The sequence below is a fragment of the Lissotriton vulgaris genome, chromosome 1_1, assembly GCF_964263255.1.
Source record: "Lissotriton vulgaris chromosome 1_1, aLisVul1.2, whole genome shotgun sequence".
NCBI lineage: Eukaryota > Metazoa > Chordata > Amphibia > Caudata > Salamandridae > Lissotriton > Lissotriton vulgaris.
In genome coordinates this window covers 1,371,781,153-1,371,801,109 of record NC_141685.1, presented here as the reverse complement: position 1 = coordinate 1,371,801,109, position 19,957 = coordinate 1,371,781,153, and the positions used below count along the sequence as shown (strand labels likewise).

Genomic DNA, 19,957 nt, shown 5'->3' with positions numbered 1-19,957 from the left:
TAGCTGGGAGGAGCTCACGGCAGCATCCTCCCAATAAAATTGTAGATGGACCGTTCCTTAACTCTTTCTTGCTTCAAATACAGATGGCTTGAGGAGGTACAGGGGAGATGCAGGTCTAATAAACAGAATAGAATATCTGCGCCAGGTGTGTTTCTCTGCATTGGTGTCCCATCACAGGCCCACCAGTGTATGTGTGATCTTTGACTCCTGCCAGTTCACAAGCAGGCGGCCAAGAAACGGTTTCAGCCTATCAACCACTGAGGAGATAAAGCCTTTGTATAAGGAATGAGGAAGCAATGAACACATTCAGCCTATCACAGGAGTAGCCCTGAGTGTTCCGAATTATAATTTCTTCATGTCACTGTACGTTATTGAGCCCAAGTAGCTCGCCGTGATCGTATAGTGGTTAGTACTCTGCGTTGTGGCCGCAGCAACCTCGGTTCGAATCCGAGTCACGGCATTGTGGTTGGCAATGTCACGGCAGTGGGGTTTTTCCTTTACAGAATTCCCAAATGTACCAGTTGTTTTTGTAAAATGTCTATTAAAAACAGATCCTTTTCAATATTTAAACGATCTAACAACAAATTATTTAAACACACATGATTATAAGATGTAGGTGTACTGTACTTACTGACATAAATTATCGTTCTTGAACATATTTGCGGTAAGGGGAGCGGAGCTCTCCCCCAGGCCAATCAGAATGCAGATGAATGCAGTTGCAGTTGAGTGACCTGTGTTGTGGCTGTCTACAGGGAATGCACATATGTAGCTGTCTCGCAGCCCAATCCAGACGTCAATCGAAGACAGGTTTCAATGCAAATAGAGCAGTAAGTGCAGAGAAATGCTCACTCTCTAAAAATGGCATTTATACAATAGTAAGATTAAATCCAACCTCACCAGTAGATAGGATTTATCAATAAATAAATAAAGCTTCTCCTCTCTGATATGGAATTACCCCCCAAAAAGTATAAGGGAATACCCAATGCTAACCTATGAGAGGGGCAGACCTCACAGTAGTGAAAAATGTAATAGACTGTTTGATACTACTAGGACATACAAACTACCACAGTACATGTCTTACCTTTTACTTACATAGCATGATGCCCCTAGGACTACCTAGGGCCTACCTTAGGGGTTACTGATATGTAATAAAATTGGAGTTTAAGGCTTGGCAAGTAGTTTTAAATGCCAAGTCGAAGTGGCAGTACACTGCAGCACAGGCACTGCAGTAGCAGGCTTGAGACAGGTTTGAAATGCTATTTCTTTGGGCGGCACAATCAGTCCCTGGGTATATGGTATACCACTTTACAAGGGGCTTTCAAGTAAATTAAATCTGTCAGTCAGGTATACTCCAATTATACACATGATTAGGGAAGAAGCACGTGCACTTCAGCACTGATTAGTAGCGATAAAGTGATCAGAGTCCTAAGGCCAACAAAAAGATACAGCAAAATGCGGAGGTGAAAAGCAATAAGGTGGGGTTGGGACCACCTTAAGAATGCAAGGTCTAACAAAAACGAACTAAGGATAACATGAGTAAAACATCAGGTTTCTCTACAGCATTTGGTGAGACAAGTGGGCCTTCTTTTATCTTCCATAAATGCAATCCTTCCCGGACCCCTTTATTATATAGCTCTTCAAGGAAAAAATATAAAGCACTTACAAAGGAGCCTCAAATACTCAAAGATGGTAGACTTCTTTAATATGGGACATATACTAAAAGCAGCACGAAAACAGAGTGCAATAGGGTCCAAAAAACTTGAGTGACCCATGAGAGTATGCATGCAAGCCTATGGTATTCCAAACTAGAGATATACGCATGCAATTTTCGTTTTTAGGAGAGAATGTGCCTGCTGAAAAAAACCTTATTTTTAAAAAGTGCATTGCAGAATATCAGGAATTTGCTGTGGGACACCTTGAAGACTTGCATACAGATTATGTGCACACACCTTGCAGTCAGTTGTTGTGGCCGAGTGGTTAAGGCGATGGACTAGAAATCCATTGGGGTCTCCCCGCACAGGTTCGAATCCTGTCGACAACGAGAATCTTTTTAACATCGGCTACAATTTCAGAAGTTAACCTTTAGTATTTCTTCCATGTCAGTTTTATAAATAGGTGGCTTATTTTGGTGTCACTATTGCCATATCACATATTTATTATCGCTCCCCCTTTCATATCTTTGCTATAACTCTCGTCCTTCATTAGCGCTGGTGCAAACGCTTCAAATTATTATACCCTGGCTCTCTCGGTCATACCTGTGCATGCACTTGAAACTTACTTTACCAATAAAAAAAGCAAATAGAGAAATAAAATAAAAGTGCTAGCTGGATTAGGCAAACACACTTCATAAAACTGCATTTTCTTTTCTATTCTCCCCCGTGTTACAAGCTTAACTGCTCCCTGTGTAATTTCTCTTAACCTGCTGTTCCTGGAAGAGAATTTCATCTACAAGCTCTTTCTGTGTTTTTTCCTAGTCTTTTCTTTCCCTTTTCTTAGATTTGTAACTGTTCCTTTACGTGCTCTATTTAGGCGCCATTAATCTCATTTGAGCTCCTTGTACCTGCTGCTGTTTTCTCCACACCTCATACTGTCTTTTCCCTCTTTCTCTCTTTCTCTGCGGTTGGTGGCTACTTTCCAAAGCGTCTGATGCCCCAATGTTCCTTCGTCTTGTTGTCAGACGTGAATTTGAAAAGCAACAAAATTAACAAGCCTTTACCACTCACACATGGCAGAAGTTTATACTTTAATTCAATGAGCTAAGAAAAGTGTGTTGTGGGGCCCCTACGAGCCATGGTGCTTGCTTCATCATAATTAGGCATGCAGTCATTAGCCACAGCTCTGATTATGGGTCACTGAGGTCAGTTTCAATAATTCCTCAAAAACCTAACCATGCAGTCCCCCCTAACTGTGTAGTTATCTTGCTTTACTGCTGTTTGTGTGATTAGCTTGGAGGAGCTCACGGCAGCATCCTCCGAATAAAAGTGTAGATGGACCGTTCCTTAACTCTTTCTTGCTTCACATACAGATGGCTTGAGGAGGTACAGGGGAGATGCAGGTCTAATAAACAGAATAGAATATCTGCGCCAGGTGTGTTTCTCTGCATTGGTGTCCCATCACAGGCCCACCAGTGTATGTGTGATCTTTGACTCCTGCCAGTTCACAAGCAGGCGGCCAGGAAACGGTTTCAGCCTATCAACCACTGAGGAGATAAAGCCTTTGTATAAGGAATGAGGAAGCAATGAACACATTCAGCCTATCACAGGAGTAGCCCTGAGTGTTCCGAATTATAATTTCTTCATGTCACCGTACGTTATGGAGCCCAAGTAGCTCGCCGTGATCGTATAGTGGTTAGTACTCTGCGTTGTGGCCGCAGCAACCTCGGTTCGAATCCGAGTCACGGCATTGTGGTTGGCAATGTCACGGCAGTTGGGTTTTTCCTTTACAGAATTCCCAAATGTACCAGTTGTTTTTGTAAAATGTCTATTAAAAACAGATCCTTTTCAATATTTAAACGATCTAACAACAAATTATTTAAACACACATGATTATAAGATGTAGGTATACTGTACTTACTGACATAAATTATCGTTCTTGAACATATTTGCAGTAAGGGGAGCGGAGCTCTCCCCCAGGCCAATCAGAATGCAGATGAATGCAGTTGCAGTTGAGTGACCTGTGTTGTGGCTGTCTACAGGGAATGCACATATGGAGCTGTCTCGCAGCCCAATCCAGACGTCAATCGAAGACAGGTTTCAATGCAAATAGAGCAGTAAGTGCAGAGAAATGCTCACTCTCTAAAAATGGCATTTATACAATAGTAAGATTAAATCCAACCTCACCAGTAGATAGGATTTATCAATAAATAAATAAAGCTTCTCCTCTCTGATATGGAATTACCCCCCAAAAAGTATAAGGGAATACCCAATGCTAACCTATGAGAGGGGCAGACCTCACAGTAGTGAAAAATGTAATAGACTGTTTGATACTACTAGGACATACAAACTACCACAGTACATGTCTTACCTTTTACTTACATAGCATGATGCCCCTAGGACTACCTAGGGCCTACCTTAGGGGTTACTGATATGTAATAAAATTGGAGTTTAAGGCTTGGCAAGTAGTTTTAAATGTCAAGTCGAAGTGGCAGTACACTGCAGCACAGGCACTGCAGTAGCAGGCTTGAGACAGGTTTGAAATGCTATTTCTTTGGGCGGCACAATCAGTCCCTGGGTATATGGTATACCACTTTACAAGGGGCTTTCAAGTAAATTAAATCTGTCAGTCAGGTATACTCCAATTATACACATGATTAGGGAAGAAGCACGTGCACTTCAGCACTGATTAGTAGCGATAAAGTGATCAGAGTCCTAAGGCCAACAAAAAGATACAGCAAAATGCGGAGGTGAAAAGCAATAAGGTGGGGTTGGGACCACCTTAAGAATGCAAGGTCTAACAAAAACGAACTAAGGATAACATGAGTAAAACATCAGGTTTCTCTACAGCATTTGGTGAGACAAGTGGGCCTTCTTTTATCTTCCATAAATGCAATCCTTCCCGGACCCCTTTATTATATAGCTCTTCAAGGAAAAAATATAAAGCACTTACAAAGGAGCCTCAAATACTCAAAGATGGTAGACTTCTTTAATATGGGACATATACTAAAAGCAGCACGAAAACAGAGTGCAATAGGGTCCAAAAAACTTGAGTGGCCCATGAGAGTATGCATGCAAGCCTATGGTATTCCAAACTAGAGATATACGCATGCAATTTTTGTTTTTAGGAGAGAATGTGCCTGCTGAAAAAAACCTTATTTTTAAAAAGTGCATTGCAGAATATCAGGAATTTGCTGTGGGACACCTTGAAAACTTGCATACAGATTATGTGCACACACCTTGCAGTCAGTTGTTGTGGCCGAGTGGTTAAGGCGATGGACTAGAAATCCATTGGGGTCTCCCTGCGCAGGTTCGAATCCTGCCGACAACGAGAATCTTTTTAACATCGGCTACAATTTCAGAAGTTAACCTTTAGTATTTCTTCCATGTCAGTTTTATAAATAGGTGGCTTATTTTGGTGTCACTATTGCCATATCACATATTTATTATCGCTCCCCCTTTCATATCTTTGCTATAACTCTCGTCCTTCATTAGCGCTGGTGCAAACGCTTCAAATTATTATACCCTGGCTCTCTCGGTCATACCTGTGCATGCACTTGAAACTTACTTTACCAATAAAAGAAGCAAATAGAGAAATAAAATAAAAGTGCTTTCTGGATTAGGCAAACACACTTCATAAAACTGCATTTTCTTTTCTATTCTCCCCCGTGTTACAAGCTTAACTGCTCCCTGTGTAATTTCTCTTAACCTGCTGTTCCTGGAAGAGAATTTCATCTACAAGCTCTTTCTGTGTTTTTTCCTAGTCTTTTCTTTCCCTTTTCTTAGATTTGTAACTGTTCCTTTACGTGCTCTATTTAGGCGCCATTAATCTCATTTGAGCTCCTTGTACCTGCTGCTGTTTTCTCCACACCTCATACTGTCTTTTCCCTCTTTCTCTCTTTCTCTGCGGTTGGTGGCTACTTTCCAAAGCGTCTGATGCCCCAATGTTCCTTCGTCTTGTAGTCAGACGTGAATTTGAAAAGCAACAAAATTAACAAGCCTTTACCACTCACACATGGCAGAAGTTTATACTTTAATTCAATGAGCTAAAAAAAGTGTGTTGTGGGGCCCCTACGAGCCATGGTGCTTGTTTCATCATAATTAGGCATGCAGTCATTAGCCACAGTTCTGATTATGGGTCACTGAGGTCAGTTTCAATAATTCCTCAAAAACCTAACCATGCAGTCTCCCCTAACTGTGTAGTTATCTTGCTTTACTGCTGTTTGTGTGATTAGCTGGGAGGAGCTCACGGCAGCATCCTCCCAATAAAAGTGTAGATGGACCGTTCCTTAACTCTTTCTTGCTTCACATACAGATGGCTTGAGGAGGTACAGGGGATATGCAGGTCTAATAAACAGAATAGAATATCTGCGCCAGGTGTGTTTCTCTGCATTGGTGTCCCATCACAGGCCCACCAGTGTATGTGTGATCTTTGACTCCTGCCAGTTCACAAGCAGGCGGCCAGGAAACGGTTTCAGCCTATCAACCACTGAGGAGATAAAGCCTTTGTATAAGGAATGAGGAAGCAATGAACACATTCAGCCTATCACAGGAGTAGCCCTGAGTGTTCCGAATTATAATTTCTTCATGTCATTGTACGTTATTGAGCCCAAGTAGCTCACCTTGATCGTATAGTGGTTAGTACTCTGCGTTGTGGCCGCAGCAACCTCGGTTCGAATCCGAGTCACGGCATTGTGGTTGGCAATGTCACGGCAGTTGGGTTTTTCCTTTACAGAATTCCCAAATGTACCAGTTGTTTTTGTAAAATGTCTATTAAAAACAGATCCTTTTCAATATTTAAACGATCTAACAACAAATTATTTAAACACACATGATTATAAGATGTAGGCATACTGTACTTACTGACATAAATTATCGTTCTTGAACATATTTGCGGTAAGGGGAGCGGAGCTCTCCCCCAGGCCAATCAGAATGCAGATGAATGCAGTTGCAGTTGAGTGACCTGTGTTGTGGCTGTCTACAGGGAATGCACATATGTAGCTGTCTCGCAGCCCAATCCAGACGTCAATCGAAGACAGGTTTCAATGCAAATAGAGCAGTAAGTGCAGAGAAATGCTCACTCTCTAAAAATGGCATTTATACAATAGTAAGATTAAATCCAACCTCACCAGTAGATAGGATTTATCAATAAATAAATAAAGCTTCTCCTCTCTGATATGGAATTACCCCCCAAAAAGTATAAGGGAATACCCAATGCTAACCTATGAGAGGGGCAGACCTCACAGTAGTGAAAAATGTAATAGACTGTTTGATACTACTAGGACATACAAACTACCACAGTACATGTCTTACCTTTTACTTACATAGCATGATGCCCCTAGGACTACCTAGGGCCTACCTTAGGGGTTACTGATATGTAATAAAATTGGATTTTAAGGCTTGGCAAGTAGTTTTAAATGCCAAGTCGTAGTGGCAGTACACTGCAGCACAGGCACTGCAGTACCAGGCTTGAGACAGGTTTGAAATGCTATTTCTTTGGGCGGCACAATCAGTCCCTGGGTATATGGTATACCACTTTACAAGGGGCTTTCAAGTAAATTAAATCTGTCAGTCAGGTATACTCCAATTATACACATGATTAGGGAAGAAGCACGTGCACTTCAGCACTGATTAGTAGCGATAAAGGGATCAGAGTCCTAAGGCCAACAAAAAGATACAGCAAAATGCGGAGGTGAAAAGCAATAAGGTGGGGTTGGGACCACCTTAAGAATGCAAGGTCTAACAAAAACGAACTAAGGATAACATGAGTAAAACATCAGGTTTCTCTACAGCATTTGGTGAGACAAGTGGGCCTTCTTTTATCTTCCATAAATGCAATCTTTCCCGGACCCCTTTATTATATAGCTCTTCAAGGAAAAAATATAAAGCACTTACAAAGGAGCCTCAAATACTCAAAGATGGTAGACTTCTGTAATATGGGACATATACTAAAAGCAGCACGAAAACAGAGTGCAATAGGGTCCAAAAAACTTTAGTGACCCATGAGAGTATGCATGCAAGCCTATGGTATTCCAAACTAGAGATATACGCATGCAATTTTTGTTTTTAGGAGAGAATGTGCCTGCTGAAAAAAACCTTATTTTTAAAAAGTGCATTGCAGAATATCAGGAATTTGCTGTGGGACACCTTGAAAACTTGCATACAGATTATGTGCAAACACCTTGCAGTCAGTTGTTGTGGCCGAGTGGTTAAGGCGATGGACTAGAAATCCATTGGGGTCTCCCCGCGCAGGTTCGAATCCTGCCGACAACGAGAATCTTTTTAACATCGGCTACAATTTCAGAAGTTAACCTTTAGTATTTCTTCCATGTCAGTCTTATAAATAGGTGGCTTATTTTGGTGTCACTATTGCCAAATCACATATTTATTATCGCTCCCCCTTTCATATCTTTGCTATAACTCTCGTCTTTCATTAGCGCTGGTGCAAACGCTTCAAATTATTATACCCTGGCTCTCTCGGTCATACCTGTGCATGCACTTGAAACTTACTTTACCAATAAAAGAAGCAAATAGAGAAATAAAATAAAAGTGCTAGCTGGATTAGGCAAACACACTTCATAAAACTGCATTTTCTTTTCTATTCTCCCCCGTGTTACAAGCTTAACTGCTCCCTGTGTAATTTCTCTTAACCTGCTGTTCCTGGAAGAGAATTTCATCTACAAGCTCTTTCTGTGTTTTTTCCTAGTCTTTTCTTAGATTTATAACTGTTCCTTTACGTGCTCTATTTAGGCGCCATTAATCTCATTTGAGCTCCTTGTACCTGCTGCTGTTTTCTCCACACCTCATACTGTCTTTTCCCTCTTTCTCTCTTTCTCTGCGGTTGGTGGCTACTTTCCAAAGCGTCTGATGCCCCAATGTTCCTTCGTCTTGTTGTCAGACGTGAATTTGAAAAGCAACAAAATTAACACGCCTTTACCACTCACACATGGCAGAAGTTTATACTTTAATTCAATGAGCTAAGAAAAGTGTGTTGTGGGGCCCCTACGAGCCATGGTGCTTGCTTCATCATAATTAGGCATGCAGTCATTAGCCACAGCTCTGATTATGGGTCACTGAGGTCAGTTTCAATAATTCCTCAAAAACCTAACCATGCAGTCCCCCCTAACTGTGTAGTTATCTTGCTTTACTGCTGTTTGTGTGATTAGCTGGGAGGAGCTCAAGGCAGCATCCTCTCAATAAAAGTGTAGATGGACCGTTCCTTAACTCTTTCTTGCTTCACATACAGATGGCTTGAGGAGGTACAGGGGAGATACAGGTCTAATAAACAGAATAGAATATCTGCGCCAGGTGTGTTTCTCTGCATTGGTGTCCCATCACAGGCCCACCAGTGTATGTGTGATCTTTGACTCCTGCCAGTTCACAAGCAGGCGGCCAGGAAACGGTTTCAGCCTATCAACCACTGAGGAGATAAAGCCTTTGTATAAGGAATGAGGAAGCAATGAACACATTCAGCCTATCACAGGAGTAGCCCTGAGTGTTCCGAATTATAATTTCTTCATGTCACTGTACGTTATTGAGCCCAAGTAGCTCGCCGTGATCGTATAGTGGTTAGTACTCTGCGTTGTGGCCGCAGCAACCTCTGTTCGAATCCGACTCACGGCATTGTGGTTGGCAATGTCACGGCAGTTGGGTTTTTCCTTTACAGAATTCCCAAATGTACCAGTTGTTTTTGTAAAATGTCTATTAAAAACAGATCCTTTTCAATATTTAAACGATCTAACAACAAATTATTTAAACACACATGATTATAAGATGTAGGTATACTGTACTTACTGACATAAATTATCGTTCTTGAACATATTTGCGGTAAGGGGAGCGGAGCTCTCCCCCAGGCCAATCAGAATGCAGATGAATGCAGTTGCAGTTGAGTGACCTGTGTTGTGGCTGTCTACAGGGAATGCACATATGTAGCTGTCTCGCAGCCCAATCCAGACGTCAATCGAAGACAGGTTTCAATGCAAATAGAGCAGTAAGTGCAGAGAAATGCTCACTCTCTAAAAATGGCATTTACACAATAGTAAGATTAAATCCAACCTCACCAGTAGATAGGATTTATCAATAAATAAATAAAGCTTCTCCTCTCTGATATGGAATTACCCCCCAAAAAGTATAAGGGAATACCCAATGCTAACCTATGAGAGGGATTCAGAAAGGGGGTGGTGATGAACAGAGTGTCTGAATTAAGCAGACCACTCTTACCCAGTCCAAAGATCAGGGCTTGATCCATCACCGTTATTTATCTCACTGCACCATCCCAGCTCAGAACCTGGCTATATGCAAATCAGTCTGTCCCTGGCCCAGTGCATCATGGGAACAGGGCAGACTAAACTACCAAGCCAATTCTTCACCAGAAAGGAGACAAGCTACCGGGGACCGGTTTCTGGCATTTCAGCCGTCTTCGGCCCGGCTTGCTTGAATCCTGATGGTGCAGTGAGAAAGGGACTCATGTCTGAGTATACCCCGCCACACCTATAGTGGCCAAAAACGATTCAGAAAGGGGGTGGTGATGAACAGAGTGTCTGAATTAAGCAGACCACTCTTACCCAGTCCAAAGATCAGGGCTTGATCCATCACCGTTATTTATCTCACTGCACCATCCCAGCTCAGAACCTGGCTATATGCAAATCAGCCTGTCCCTGGCCCAGTGCATCATGGGAACAGGGCAGACTAAACTACCAAGTCAATTCTTCACCAGAAAGGAGACAAGCTACCGGGGACCGGTTTCTGGCATTTCAGCCGTCTTCGGCCCGGCTTGCTTGAATCCTGATGGCGCAGTGAGAAAGGGACTCATGTCTGAGTATACCCCGCCACACCTATAGTGGCCAAAAACGATTCAGAAAGGGGGTGGTGATGAACAGAGTGTCTGAATTAAGCAGACCACTCTTACCCAGTCCAAAGATCAGGGCTTGATCCATCACCGTTATTTATCTCACTGCACCATCCCAGCTCAGAACCTGGCTGGAAAGGAGACAAGCTACCGGGGACCAGTTTCTGGCATTGCGTGGAAGGGTATACTCAGATGTGAGTCCCTTGCTCATTGCACCATCAGGATTCAAGCAAGCCGGGCCGAAGACGGCTGTAATGCCAGAAACCGGCCCCCGGAAGCTTGTTTCCTTCCCAGTGAAAGAATTGGCTTTGTAGTTTAGTTTGCCCTGTTCCCATCATGCACTGGGACAGGAACAGACTAATTTGCATACAGCCAGGTTCTAAGCTGGGATGGTGCAGTGAGCTAAAAAACGGTGTTGGATCTAGCCCTGATCTCTTGACTGGGTGAGAGTATTCTGCTTAATTCAGAAACTCTGTCCATCACCACCCCTTGTTGTTTAATTATTTTGTCCACCATAAGCGTGGAAGGGTATACTCAGATATGAGTCCCTTGCTCATTGCACCATCAGGATTCAAGCAAGCCGGGCCGAAGACGGCTGTAATGCCAGAAACCAGTCCCCGGAAGCTTGTTTCCTTCCCAGTGAAAGAATTGGCTTTGTAGTTTAGTTTGCCCTGTTCCCATCATGCACTGGGACAGGAACAGACTAATTTGCATACAGCCAGGTTCTAAGCTGGGATGGTGCAGTGAGCTAAAAAACGGTGTTGGATCTAGCCCTGATCTCTTGACTGGGTGAGAGTATTCTGCTTAATTCAGAAACTCTGTCCATCACCACCCCTTGTTGTTTAATTATTTTGTCCACCATAAGCGTGGAAGGGTATACTCAGATGTGAGTCCCTTGCTCATTGCACCATCAGGATTCAAGCAAGCCGGGCCGAAGACGGCTGTAATGCCAGAAACCGGCCCCCGGAAGCTTGTTTCCTTCCCAGTGAAAGAATTGGCTTTGTAGTTTAGTTTGCCCTGATCCCATCATGCACTGGGACAGGAACAGACTAATTTGCATACAGCCAGGTTCTAAGCTGGGATGGTGCAGTGAGCTAAAAAACGGTGTTGGATCTAGCCCTGATCTCTTGACTGGGTGAGAGTATTCTGCTTAATTCAGAAACTCTGTCCATCACCACCCCTTGTTGTTTAATTATTTTGTCCACCATAAGCGTGGAAGGGTATACTCAGATGTGAGTCCCTTGCTCATTGCACCATCAGGATTCAAGCAAGCCGGGCCGAAGACGGCTGTAATGCCTGAAACCGGTCCCCGGAAGCTTGTTTCCTTCCCAGTGAAAGAATTGGCTTTGTAGTTTAGTTTGCCCTGTTCCCATCATGCACTGGGACAGGAACAGACTAATTTGCATACAGCCAGGTTCTAAGCTGGGATGGTGCAGTGAGCTAAAAAACGGTGTTGGATCTAGCCCTGATCTCTTGACTGGGTGAGAGTATTCTGCTTAATTCAGAAACTCTGTCCATCACCACCCCTTGTTGTTCAATTATTTTGTCCACCATAAGCGTGGAAGGGTATACTCAGATGTGAGTCCCTTGCTCATTGCACCATCAGGATTCAAGCAAGCCGGGCCGAAGACGGCTGTAATGCCAGAAACCAGTCCCCGGAAGCTTGTTTCCTTCCCAGTGAAAGAATTGGCTTTGTAGTTTAGTTTGCCCTGTTCCCATCATGCACTGGGACAGGAACAGACTAATTTGCATACAGCCAGGTTCTAAGCTGGGATGGTGCAGTGAGCTAAAAAACGGTGTTGGATCTAGCCCTGATCTCTTGACTGGGTGAGAGTATTCTGCTTAATTCAGAAACTCTGTCCATCACCACCCCTTGTTGTTTAACCTATGAGAGGGGCAGACCTCACAGTAGTGAAAAATGTAATAGACTGTTTGATACTACTAGGACATACAAACTACCACAGTACATGTCTTACCTTTTACTTACATAGCATGATGCCCCTAGGACTACCTAGGGCCTACCTTAGGGGTTACTGATATGTAATAAAATTGGAGTTTAAGGCTTGGCAAGTAGTTTTAAATGCCAAGTCGAAGTGGCAGTACACTGCAGCACAGGCACTGCTGTAGCAGGCTTGAGACAGGTTTGAAATGCTATTTCTTTGGGCGGCACAATCAGTCCCTGGGTACATGGTATACCACTTTACAAGGGGCTTTCAAGTAAATTAAATCTGTCAGTCAGGTATACTCCAATTATACACATGATTAGGGAAGAAGCACGTGCACCCTCAGCACTGATTAGTAGCGATAAAGTGATCAGAGTCCTAAGGCCAACAAAAAGATACAGCAAAATGCGGAGGTGAAAAGCAATAAGGTGGGGTTGGGACCACCTTAAGAATGCAAGGTCTAACAAAAACGAACTAAGGATACCATGAGTAAAACATCAGGTTTCTCTACAGCATTTGGTGAGACAAGTGGGCCTACTTTAATCTTCCATAAATGCAATCTTTCCCGGACCCCTTTATTATATAGCTCTTCAAGGAAAAAATATAAAGCACTTACAAAGGAGCCTCAAATACTCAAAGATGGTAGACTTCTGTAATATGGGCCATATACTAAAAGCAGCATGAAAACAGAGTGCAATAGGGTCCAAAAAACTTGAGTGACCCATGAGAGTATGCATGCAAGCCTATGGTATTCCAAACTAGAGATATACGCATGCAATTTTTGTTTTTAGTAGAGAATGTGCCTGCTGAAAAAAACATTATTTTTAAAAAGTGCATTGCAGAATATCAGGAATTTGCTGTGGGACACCTTGAAAACTTGCATACAGATTATGTGCACACACCTCACAGTCTGTTGTTGTGGCCGAGTGGTAAGGCGATGGACTAGAAATCCATTGGGGTCTCCCCGCACAGGTTCGAATCCTGCCGACAACGAGAATCTTTTTAACATCGGCTACAATTTCAGAAGTTAACCTTTAGTATTTCTTCCATGTCAGTTTTATAAATAGGAGGCTTATTTTGGTGTCACTATTGCCATATCACATATTTATTATCGCTCCCCCTTTCATATCTTTGCTATAACTCTCGTCCTTCATATGGCTGAGATACCCGCCACCCCCTCTCAACACAATCCCCAAGGATGGGAAACCGGAAACAGTTCTGAACTTTTGGAAGGTGGGAAGGGAGTTACCCTTCCCGGCCGTATTTATTAAAATATGAAACAAAATCAAAATATTAAAATATCAGTTTCATATCATGTACAATTTCGTTTCCACATTACGATGTTTTGGCTAACCTTAACATATTTCTAATACAAAGGTTCTCCTAGCCGAAACTAACATCCTACCAATACATTAATAACTTGAAATTGTACATCCTAACGTTAAGGGCCAACGGCAAGGTCGTAACCGGTGTCAGATCCCTAAACCAGAAATACCCCCTCACTTGCGAGGGGCGACCGCACAGAGGGCTGTACCTCATGTGCACATACCAATTTCCCTTGTCTTGACGGGGGCCCCAATTAACTCGACGCCATTTTAAGGTCGTCCGAGGACTCGTGTGAGGTGTCTAGGAGGTAGCGTAGACCCCCTCCCCACCCCACACAACTTACCACATCTGCCGTCGCAGATGTCCTGGCCCCGGGAAATTCCCAGGAGGGGCCCGTAGCCCCTCCTATCCAGGGAGGGGCCTTGACCACCTTCCCTTTCCTTTCGGCGTCCCATCCTTAGAAGGGACCGCCTACCCGTTGAGGGGCCAATGGCCACCTCCCCCCGGGCGCTCCCATCCGTAATGGGTGACGCCCCCCCATAGGGATCTTCCAATTACTGCTCACCGATCATGACCTTACCGCCACAGGCCGGATAGTTGACCGGCTATCCGGACCCCCCACAAAACTCCTACCTAAAGGTCATGCTGTAAACCCTTTAGCCAGGCTACGAGGTCTCCTATGAGTAACACATTCCCCACCCGGGACAAATGGACCCCATCCTCCAGGTACATACCGTCCCCCTTGATACAACCATGAGGAATGGAATGCAATGCACTTGAACGGAACAGTCTACCCAATTTGTTGTTCACTTTCTTCACTGAATGATTTATAGCACACACCGAATTCGCCCCCCGCCACACCTTACGTGGAATCATATGGGACCATGCAATTGTGCACCCTGGAACCCTTCTCGCCAACCAGCTTACTGTGGATAGGATCGCCTCGAGAAGAAGTCGTCTACCAGTGGTCACCAAATCATTGCCCCCAAGATGCACTATGATTATAGATGGCGGTGACCTTGTCCGCCCTAACAAACCCTTGAAAAAGGATTGAAACTGGTCAATACAGAGCCCGCCCCTTCCGTAGAAGGTCACCCTGTACCCGTATTCCCCAGCTACGTGAAACATGTCACCTGCTTTGAATACGTCCGCGGCACGCCTCACGTATGAGTGGCCCACGACCCACACCACTATCTCTGCAGCTGGTGATCTTTGACCGCTGGTTCCCAGGTGTCGGGTCGACTGCACAGTCCGCCCCGCCTCGTAAGCTTGCGAAACTGTAAACCAAACAAAAACAAGAAGCGTGAGTACATGATATCAGCTTCACAACATGTGCAACCGCACATACCTTTTGTAACAATTCGAGGACCAACGCCCCAATTGTTTCACTTTTTCCACACTCAGACCCCCGGCTGTAGCCTCTGTAGCAGCCCCTATCCGAAAGGAATGGGTCTCAAACTCGCCGGGGTTCAAGCCCGCGGCCGAAATTGCCATTGCAAGCACCCGCTGGAACTGAAACCTCGTCAGTGGGGTGGCATCAGCGTGTCTCAACAAGGTCCCCCCCCATGATGCCGCCCTCTGCGCTAAATATTCCTCTACGCAAACAACAGGGCACATTGGAGATCCGGGATTCCGATGTATGACTACGCAGTCCCCGCTCGCACCCTGATCAGTCTTAGACCTGACAAACGAGACAATCATAGTCTCCCCCTTAACCTGAATGTGCTCTCGGCACAATCCTCCCACCGTATCCTGCTTGTTCTTCGCCACCAGTTCGCTTACCCGCATTGCCCCATGGAATGCTAACACAAAAGCGGCCCGGAATAACACTGCCTCATACTGGGATGAACATGTCGCAGGGAGTACGGATAACAACAGGGCCAACCTATCCAGACCTATCGGGTGCCTCTCATCTACTCTGCGACCCTCAAGGCGTTGCCACCCACGTAGCGCTTTCTGCACCACAAAAGACGCTGTCGGGTCCTGGATCCCATGCGCCCTCGCCATAAAGGAAATGGCGGCCCGGTGCCTTTGGGCCGTAGCTACTGACTTGCCTGCCTGATGTAAAGACAGCAAAAATTTTACGACAAGCTCTTCCTGGCCCCAAAGCTCCCCCCTAGCAGACCCCAAAAAGGACCAATAGGAACGGAACGCCCCTTCGTATGCCTTCCTTGTCCTGGGTGCTAAACTCTCTCCCACGAGGTTTTGTAGTTCGGGGCACCGAGAGACCAGAGAGCTTCGGGAAAGGGTGCCGCCACCGGGTCCGCTGTGGGCAGAAAACCCCAGAAGGCCTGCATACGGAAACGAGAAAGCGCATCGGCCGCTTGGTTCAGTACCCCCGGGACATGTTTTGCCCTAAAGAGCACATTCAACTGCATACACAATAACACAATTTCTTTTAGCAGTCTCAGAATCCATTTGCAACGTGCTGCCTGACTATTGATACACTCAACCACGGTCATGTTATCAGACCAGAACACCACAGAGTGATCCCGGAACCCCTCAGGCCATGTTTTCAGGGCCACCAAAATAGGGAAGAGTTCGAAAAAAGCAATGTTATTCGTCAGCCCGCACTCGTGCCACCATGACGGCCATTTTTGAGCCGACCAATGTGTGCCGAATATGGCACCAAAACCTATACTCCCCGCCGAATCTGTCCACAGCCCCAGCTCCTCGGAGGAAACCGCCGGTTTATTCCAGACAATTCGACCATTGAAATCCGCCAGGAATGCCAACCAAATGCGCATGTCCTGGCGAATCTCTGCCGAGAGCCTCGTGCGGTGGTGTCCCTCCTTCAGGCTGACCATGGCTTGTGCAATCGAGCGGGAAAAGGGGCGGGCCATTGGCATTACTCTGAGGGCGAAATTCAACTGGCCCACCATTTGTTGCAATTGATGCAGGTTTACCTTAGTCTCATGAATACATGTTTCAAGGGATGCCCTGAATTTTACCACTTTTTCTCTTGGTAATCGAAAACAACCTTCTTCCGAGTTGAGCTCGATCCCCAGAAACTCGAGTGAAGTCGAGGGACCCACAGTCTTACCTGGTGCCAATGGCACACCAAAATGGTTCATTAAGACACAAAATTCATTTAAAGCCTGTCCACATTCTGGATCCCCGGCTGCCCCCAGGAACAGAAAGTCATCGAGATAATGCATAACGTGCTGAAAACCCGTCTTCTTTGTGAAGACCCATTGCAGAAAACAACTGAACTTTTCAAAATAAGCACAAGATATAGAGCATCCCATTGGCATACATCTATCCATGTAATAGCGACCCTGAAACATGAAACCAAGGAGACGCTGATCATCTGTGTGTACCGGGAGCAACCGGAACGCTGACTCGATGTCTGACTTTGCCATCAGCGCCCCGGGCCCCAGGCGATTCATCATGGCGACGGCCTCATCGAAAGATGCGTACCGCACCGAACACACTTCCGGGTCTATCGCATCATTTACGGAAAGACCACGTGGAGCTGACAAGTTATGTATCAGCCTGAACTCACCCGGGTCCTTCTTAGGGACCACCCCTAAGGGGGAACAAACAAAGTTAGCAACCAGTGGTAAATCGAATGGACCGGCAACACGCCCTCGAGTCACCTCTTTCCCAATCTTTGCCTGTACCACCGCCGTATGCTGCAGGACCGACAGTTGGTTCTTACAACTTGCTACACCCCGAAAATCTCCCACTGGAATGCGGAAACCATATGAAAAACCGTCTCGCAACACTCCAGCGGAAACATGATCCGGGTATTCGTTGAGCCAAGGAATCATTGCCATGGTATCAATCGGGGTAGGTAAAGGCACCCCTCGGCCTATTTCAGACCTGTTTGGCGCTTCCCCTACCACCGTTATCACCCGTCTTGGCTCTGCACATGGTCTCAGGATGAGAGGACTGTCCACACCCCCCACATTCATGTCTAAACTTGCATGACCCCTGGGGCCTCGTACATTTTCCCCTGTTAAAATTCCAACAAATCCCCCTTTTACCTGCGTTGCCACTCGACTTCGAGTGGTGCTCGTTACCTGCACCCGTCCGAAAGGGTGTCCCAGAGGATTGGCGGGAAGACTCACCCCCGTTACTCCCCGACAATGGTACTTTTAACATGCCTGAATTCTCCATCTTCTGCCAAGAAATGGAGTCATAACAATCCCATGTTAGAGCTGGGTCGTGCTCCTTAGCCTTCCTAAAAATATTGTCGTAACAAAACCACTGATTGCCCTCGTATGCTAGAGAATACTCCATGATACGTGTCTGATAAATAGGTAACTCTGTCAACAACTCAGGCCTTCGCTCACCCATAATGGAGGTAAAAATGCCAAATGCTCTGCCCCAAGTACCTATGTTTTCGTCGACCTTAAAGGCGGCCATTTTAGCGCGCCAAACACTCGGATGCATAAGCTCTTTTTGGCCCTTCACATGCTCCATCTCGTAATGGTCAGTAAGCAAAGAAAACATGTTCACATACTTATCGGCCCAAATCTTTTCCTTAATTTCAAGTGGAACATGCTGGGCCACTTTCTCCCTTCGTGAGGGTACAGACCCTTCCCCCGCAATCGGCAGTAACCGCTTACCTGCACTAGGTGCCGTACTTGCTGCCGAACTCGCGCCTGCTGCATTCCCAGCCACCGGAACCTGTGGGGGAACAGAAGATGGTGCTTTCGCAGCCTCTCTAGATTCCCGCAGTTGTCTCATTACTGCCCTGGCGTCGTCAGCCGTGGCGCCCTCACTATCTTTACCCAACCACGCTGCCAGTTGCGCCGCCAACTCTGGAGGCATATCATCCCCGTTCACAGGGGTAACCACCACGGGGATCGGATGCCCCTCCTTCGGAACCGAGATTGGCTCCTCTATCGGTGTATCGGGAACCGGGGCCTCCCCCCCAAGTGCCCCCCTCTTGGACATCTTGCTTCTCCCGCTAGGGGCTACTCCCGGCAATGCTGGTCCGACGATTCACTTCGGTCCTCCCTCCCCGTTCTTTGCCGCCATCTGCTTCTTCAAATCGGCTACCTCTTTTATGAGCATGCGGAGCATCTGATCGGTACCGACCCGCTTTCCGACCTTCTTGCCCGGCATTTTCACACGAAGATATCTGTAAAACAAAGACAAAAATTACAACGCTCAAAATTGGCTCTTCGTTCCGTCTCGAGCTCACGTGCAGCGGGGAGGTGCAGCTTCAGAGCACAGGAACAAGAGGATGCTTCTCTGGCTTGTTGCTCCTTTTATCCTTCTTCGGGCGGGCGTAAACCCGCCTCCGCCCGCCTCCGGGGGCGTGGTTGGCGGCTTCAGTGTCTAGGACAACCCACTCTAGGGCGGGAACAAAGCGCGCCCCGGCTACGCCGCTTCTGGCATACCAGCCGAGACTCGCCTCCCGCCCAAGATGGCTTCCCGGGGGGATCGGGGTACTCCACCATACGTTCGGGGGGACCGAGTGGTCGCCCCTTTCCATTAGCGCTGGTGCAAACGCTTCAAATTATTATACCCTGGCTCTCTCGGTCATACCTGTGCATGCACTTGAAACTTACTTTACCAATAAAAGAAGCAAATAGAGAAATAAAATAAAAGTGCTCGCTGGATTAGGCAAAGACACTTCATAAAACTGCATTTTCTTTTCTATTCTCCCCCGTGTTACAAGCTTAACTGCTCCCTGTGTAATTTCTCTTAACCTGCTGTTCCTGGAAGAGAATTTCATCTACAAGCTCTTTCTGTGTGTTTCCTAGTCTTTTCTTTCCCTTTTCTTAGATTTGTAACTGTTCCTTTACGTGCTCTATTTAGGCGCCATTAATCTCATTTGAGCTCCATGTACCTGCTGCTGTTTTCTCCACACCTTATACTGCCTTTTCCCTCTTTCTCTCTTTCTCTGCGGTTGGTGGCTACTTTCCAAAGCGTCTGATGCCCCAATGTTCCTTCGTCTTGTTGTCAGACGTGAATTTGAAAAGCAACAAAATTAACAAGCCTTTACCACTCACACATGGCAGAAGTTTATACTTTAATTCAATGAGCTAAGAAAAGTGTGCTGTGGGGCCCCTACGAGCCATGGTGCTTGCTTCATCATAATTAGGCATGCAGTCATTAGCCACAGCTCTGATTATGGGTCACTGAGGTCAGTTTCAATAATTCCTTAAAAACCTAACCATGCAGTCCCCCCTAACTGTGTAGTTACCTTGCTTTACTGCTGTTTGTGTGAT

At 45.6% G+C, this 19,957-nt stretch overlaps 6 non-coding genes across 6 annotated transcripts; all 6 read left to right on the top strand.

The window, feature by feature from the left end:
• The first annotated feature begins 388 nt into the window (after positions 1-388).
• Positions 389-460, top strand: TRNAH-GUG (transfer RNA histidin (anticodon GUG)). Its single transcript has one exon. It is a non-coding gene; the product is annotated as a tRNA-His (tRNA).
• A 1,499-nt stretch (positions 461-1,959) lies between these two features.
• TRNAS-AGA (transfer RNA serine (anticodon AGA)) lies at positions 1,960-2,041 on the top strand. The gene has a single exon. It is a non-coding gene; the product is annotated as a tRNA-Ser (tRNA).
• A 1,289-nt stretch (positions 2,042-3,330) lies between these two features.
• TRNAH-GUG (transfer RNA histidin (anticodon GUG)) lies at positions 3,331-3,402 on the top strand. The gene has a single exon. It is a non-coding gene; the product is annotated as a tRNA-His (tRNA).
• Positions 3,403-4,901: 1,499 nt separating this feature from the next.
• Positions 4,902-4,983, top strand: TRNAS-AGA (transfer RNA serine (anticodon AGA)). The gene has a single exon. It is a non-coding gene; the product is annotated as a tRNA-Ser (tRNA).
• A 2,860-nt stretch (positions 4,984-7,843) lies between these two features.
• TRNAS-AGA (transfer RNA serine (anticodon AGA)) lies at positions 7,844-7,925 on the top strand. Its single transcript has one exon. It is a non-coding gene; the product is annotated as a tRNA-Ser (tRNA).
• Positions 7,926-13,355: 5,430 nt separating this feature from the next.
• TRNAS-AGA (transfer RNA serine (anticodon AGA)) lies at positions 13,356-13,436 on the top strand. Its single transcript has one exon. It is a non-coding gene; the product is annotated as a tRNA-Ser (tRNA).
• Positions 13,437-19,957: the final 6,521 nt, after the last annotated feature.